This window comes from Monodon monoceros, unplaced genomic scaffold (assembly GCF_005190385.1).
Source record: "Monodon monoceros isolate NGI ecotype Baffin Bay Population unplaced genomic scaffold, NGI_Narwhal_1 Super_Scaffold_21, whole genome shotgun sequence".
NCBI classification, from domain to species: Eukaryota; Metazoa; Chordata; class Mammalia; order Artiodactyla; family Monodontidae; genus Monodon; species Monodon monoceros.
In genome coordinates, this window is record NW_021703778.1 from 72,929,856 (window position 1) to 72,935,693 (window position 5,838).

At 51.8% G+C, this 5,838-nt stretch overlaps 1 long non-coding RNA gene across 2 annotated transcripts; it reads right to left on the reverse strand.

Annotated features, from left to right (window-relative positions):
• Positions 1-1,189: 1,189 nt before the first annotated feature.
• LOC114903487 lies at positions 1,190-5,838 on the reverse strand. Of its 2 annotated transcripts, none has more exons than XR_003795740.1 (4): positions 4,819-5,838; positions 3,704-3,854; positions 2,135-2,551; positions 1,190-1,758 (listed from the first exon to the last, which is right to left on the reverse strand). It is a non-coding gene; the product is annotated as an uncharacterized LOC114903487 (long non-coding RNA). The 2 variants fall into 2 exon arrangements; XR_003795741.1 differs by having other exon boundaries at positions 2,135-2,695.

Consider the following 5,838-nt stretch of genomic DNA (forward strand, 5'->3'; position numbering starts at 1 on the left):
GGAAAATGACAGTGACACAGACAGGCCGTGAATGTGAGAAGTAGATGAAAGGGCAGGTACTTTTCTAGAATCAGAGATAGGAAAGAACCTTTGAGGGTTTTGCTTTGTTCTGGACAGACGTGTTCTCTCCAATATTCTGCAGCTCCCAGGAGTCAAGGAGAATGGCCCTTCTCCCTTGGAGGATGTGAAGAGGAGGCATTCAGGGGATCAGCCTCCACTCTGCCCCTGACTAAAACACACACACACGTTTGTATATGTGCACGTGCGCACACACACACACACACACACACATACACATACACACACACTGATACACACCATCCCAGGCACAGCCAGTTCTCACTGGTCAGGAGCCACTTCTCCCCGTGTTGAGGAGGCCACGGGTCTCAGGCTGTCTCTCCTCTTAGCTCTGGTCCCAGAGGTTCCATTTGCAGTCCCAAGCCTGGCGGAAGCAGGTCTGGTTTTCTGGTACAAAGAAGAAGGAAGCCAGAGAGTCTATGTATCCCAAAGGCTGCAAACCTGTGATTTCCATGAGGCTAAACTCACTGCTGGCCCTCTCTGCCATCTTCTAGAAGTTGGCTGAGAAACAGAGAGATCACCCCTCACCTGTTCTTCTAGGGTCAGACTATTCTTCCAGGATGAGACCTTGAGACACTCACTTCCCAGGATTTTAGAAGTTTCCCCGCCCAGAGCAGGTTCTAACTGGCCACAGTAACAATATAGCAACCTGCTTGCAGTGAGAGGGTGGGACTCTCTCACTGAGAGTGAGTGGGTGTCACCCACTCCACCATCACTGCCCCCCGCCTTTGAGGACCACGGCAGCTTGCTCCTGAAGGCCAAGGTCTCAGCTTGAAGCAAAGCCCCATGGCCCAAAGCAAAAACAAACAAATAGGGATCTGCAGCTGGAAGATTCCAGTATCTCCATTTTTCACAGTACCTTTTGTCCTTGATTTTCCCTTCTCCTCTCTCCCACTCCAGTGCCATTTGGCCGACACACAGAAGACTCTGTACCCGATGAACTAGAGACACAAGGAAGGTCTCGCTAATCCATCCATCTTACTAGAGGTTAGAGATTGCCCTAACATCTCTAGGGGAATTTAGGGAAGGCATTGTTGGTGTTCCAGGGTAAAATTAGAGTTTGAAATTCCTTGTCTACACGTGGGATCCAACCAGCACAAGAGTTGACCATCATTGTCTCTTTTATTTCCAGCAATAAACCAGAATCCTAAAGCTGTCTCTAGCTGACCCCACCTAGCCAGCTGGTGGGTCCTTTGAGGACTCATGTCACCCCCCTAAGTCTCCCAGCAGAGGTCTGCCAGGTCTATGAATCAGGTCTGCCTGATTCTGGTCTGGGCAGCAACTTGGGTCCACCAGCTGTACAGCCGCAGTGCCACTGGGTGACACTCAGGAGCCAGCAGGGCGTCAGCAGTAGCTCTGGGGAGTGATTTTTTTTTTTTTTTTTTTGCGGTACGCAGGCCTCTCACCGCTGCGGCCTCTCCCGTTGCGGAGCACAGGCTCCGGACGCGCAGGCTCAGCGGCCATGGCTCACGGGCCCAGCCGCTCTGCGGCATGTGGGATCTTCCCGGACCAGGGCACGAACCCGTGTCCCCTGCATCGGCAGGCGGACTCTCAACCACTGCGCCACCAGGGAAGCCCTGGGGAGTGATTTTGCTTGTGGTTCTTCCTTTTGTCCCTGTGTCTTTAGAAGGTCCGAGTGTTCTTCTTCCTCGGGATTCTGTGAGCCACTCAATTGCTTTCCTGTTTCCAAAGAAAAAGAGTGGTCAGGCACACACACGAGAGAGACAGAGACACAAAGACAGTGACACAGAGACAAAGAGACAGAAAGAAACAAAGGATGAAAATACTCTAATCCTTGGAACTGTCATTAAACCATAGGCACTGGTCTCTGTCCCTCTTCTGCTCCCTCTGGACTGAGCTTTCTGTCCTCAGCCACGCTCCTGGAGGCCCCATGAGTTCAGAGCCCAGTTTTGTCCCGTGGCTTCAAACCTTACCCCTCAGGCTGGAACAAATACCCAGTCCCTGCTCATTATCAAGCCACCCTCCTTCTACCCGCTGCCCACACCTCCTCTGACACAGAGAAACGTACACACACGTGTACACACCCCACACCCACCTCATACACAACTACTCTGGCTCATGCTCCACTCTGCATTTTCCAAAAGGCATTGCTAGAAGGGGACGCATTCCATCCTCCAGCTCCTGGTCTGTTCGTGCTCAGCCCCCCTCAGGACGGCAGGGCCTCGGGCAGGGGAGCCGGGAGGGAGCAGAGGGGGTCGGCATACAGAGTCTGAGCTGTTACGTGGAGACCAATCAAATGCAGCTCACGTCTACTCCAGGATTTTAAACGATGGGAAATCAGCACTCCAAACATTGGACCCAAAGGTCTTTCTTTAACTTGCTACTCTGGAGGGGTAATCTTCATCCAGGTGTGGCATGTGCACAGCCAGGGAGCACCTGCCAAGTCATCTGACGCCTTTGAATTCCTTTTGAGCCAACACCTAACTTTCTTCTTCTGGGCAACCTGGGGCTCCTTTGTGAAGAAGGGTAACTCAATGTCACTTTGAATGAATGAATGAATCAGAGGAAAGAGCTCCCGTTAGAGGACTGACGGTGAACATTTCAGGGAATTTTAGAAAGCTCAGCCCTGTGAGAAAACCAATCACCAGAGGATACTCTAAAACAAAATACAAGCAAATACAAGGTTGAGGGAACATTCTGTGCACACTCAGAATGTCAGGGAGCTCAGAGGAAAGGACAGATTGCTGTTGGAAGGTGACATCGAGATGCGTGTGTTTCCCCCAGGGCCGACTGCTGCGGTAACTTGCTCTGGGTAGCGGCCACTCCCTCCCTTAGCGGCCACTCCCTCCCTTACAACATCGTCCCAATCAGCCGATCACAACTGCCTGGTCCATCTTAAAGCCTGTCAGCTACCCAGCACTGGCTGCTATTGACATGACTCACTCCCTGAGATTCTCTGGGGTAGCAGTTGAGAACTTGGGCCCTGGAGGGAAAAGCCTTGCGGTTTGAATCCTGGCTTCACTGCTTGCTGGCACTGCTTGCCTTCTCTGGGCTCCAGCTTAAAATGGGAATAACAACAATAACTCTAACAGTGTTCTTGCGAGGATTAGATAAATTGATCCATATGAAGGTGTATTAGTCCGGGTTCAGCCAAAGAAATAAAACCAGTAGGAGATATACACTAAGCGGTTTGTTGCAAGGAATTGGCTTATGTGATTGTGGGGCTGGCTGGGTGAGTCTGAAATCCACTTGGAGGCCGTCAGGAAGGGCTGGCTGGAACTGAGACACCGACTGAAGCTGCAGGCCCCAGGTGGAATTTCTTCTCCTTCAGGGAAGCCTCAGCTCTGCTCTTAAGACCTTTGGACTGATTGAATCAGGCCCACCCAGCTTGCCTAGGATCATCCCCTTTACTTAAAGTCGCTGGTTTGGGACTTTAATGACATCTACCTTCACAGCAACACCTAAGTTAGCATTTGGTTGAATAACTGGAAACTCAGGCCTAGGCAAAGTGACATATAAAACAGCCCATCACAGAAGAGTGAGCACCGTGGCTGGCTCCCGGTAACCCATCACTCAAGAACATTCAGCTATTATTTTTTTTAGGATTCAAAAGCATCTACTATGAAGTTGACATAATGAGTCAAGCTTCCCCCCTCCATCTTACCTGACCCATAGCTTTCTCTTCCTCACTTCCAAATCTTCTTCCAAAGAAGGCTGAAGACACCCTAAGGAGTCAAAAGGAAGGTGACCCTCTTCTATTCATCCTCTCGGCAAACACTGCCTGGGCACGCTCTGTGCCAGCTCAGGTCTAGGAGCTGTACGAGTAGATGCAGGTACGAGTTAGTCCCTGCCTGCCTGAAGGCCTGGACGCAGCGACCCACCCTCTGTGGTTCCTCTTGTCTGGTCACGCACGTCCTGCCCGGCCTGTAGACCTCCTCTACAGCTGTCCTCCATCAGCACCTGACTAAAGGGGCAGACAGCAAGCCCAAGCTCTGAACTATGCACCCACCCAGAGGGGCACTTTTTCTACATCACTCAAAGGAGCCAAGAAGCTAGTGCATTTAACCACAGACATCAACAGAAGGGAGATGCTCCCCAGGGAGTCACATGCTGTTTAACACAGGACACCCCAGTTCCCCGTCACAGGGCACACACGTGATGCAGTGAAGAGCACGTCTCAGCCCCTCAGAGTATTTCCACTCCTATTCTGGTCTGCAGGCCCTTCTAAGCATCCACCTTGGTGGCCTCTGCCCACTATTGATCATTTCCAGTTCCCCGCACCCTACCTCCTCCAATTCCCAGAGAGGCCATGCTCTGTCCAGTGGCCACTGTGATCCCACTCCTTCATCCCAGGACGAAGCTGCCCTGCTCCATGGCATGGTGATGGTGCCCACTAACCTAGGACAAACGTGTCCCAGGGCCATGGTTCTCCTGCCAGTCTACACTTGTCCAGTTCTCATCCGCCCTTGCAGAACCCATGATGGCCCAGAGAGCTCCCCCCACCCTTTCCAGGAGCTCAACTTTCTAGTTACATGAGCTTGGCGGAGTTAATTAACCTCTCTGAGCTTGAATTCCTCCTCTAAAAAATAGATATGATCATAAAACCCATTTCAAGGAGTTGTCACGAGAAGCAAGTGAAATAACATATGTGAAGTGCCTGACACGTGGAACCCTGTTCATCTCCCGCATGCCCAGCCTCCCTGGCCAGCCCTTGCTGCCCACCCTCCCTTCAAGCTTACATAATATGGATCAGGTACATGAAGCCCATACTTAACCCACCTGATGTCATGGCATCCTAGCTCCGGCTCACCAGTCTCCAGGATACCACAGCATGGGGAGAAAGAGTATGTTTGCCTTCACATCTGCTGGGGAAGGCCTCCTACCCACAAGTGGAACCTGCAATAACATGAAGGGTTTGAACTGTCAGAGTTGTGATCAAAGGGAGACTGGGGAGTTGATGACAAGGAACTCGTTTCATGAAAGAATGAGAAGCAGATGTAGCCTTTCCCCTTCCCCCCAACCTGTCCAGGACCCCAACAATATGGGCGGCAGTGCAGAGGATCCCAGCCTGTACTGAATCCCAGCACAGAGGAAGAACTCTGTCACCTGTCACACACTGTATCAATGTTAGTCCGTATATTATAACTTAATTCCTCCCAGCTCCTGGGAAATGCAGCGCCTGGGGTGGACTGGGCTGATTCTCTCCACCTGGCCTTGGAGAAACCTGCCTCTCCTCTAGAACAGGGGCATACCGGCCAAGGAACTTCCACAGGTGGGACCCTGAGGACCCCATCTCTCCTGCTGCAAGACCGACCAGGGGATCTAATGGCGGGCAGGTTTTGAAATCTCAGCCTTATGGAGATTTGGGGCTGGGTAATTCTTGGTCTGTAGTATGTTCAGCAGCCTTCCTTGCCCACTCCTGCCTGGATTCCAGTAGCACCCACTCCCCAGTGGTAAGAACTAAAAGTGTCTCCAGACATTGCCAGATGTCCTCAGGAAGCAAAATCACCCCAGACAGAACCACAGAGCCCAAGTGCCTGCTGTGCCCTGGGCAGCCTTTTCAGTCAAGCAGCTGGAGGTCTTGTGACCCTGTGACTCTGGCCACCAGCAAATGGACAGGATCTCCATCCTGGACCAGCTCCTGTGACATCACTTGGTTGGGTCAGGGCTCTTCAACTGCATGGTGACTCCCCACCCCTGGCCAGGCTTGCTCTGGGTTTGGGGGATTGGAGTAGGATGTCATGGAAACAGGATGCTGGGAAGAAAACAAAGAGAGAAATAAATGCAGCATGGGCCACA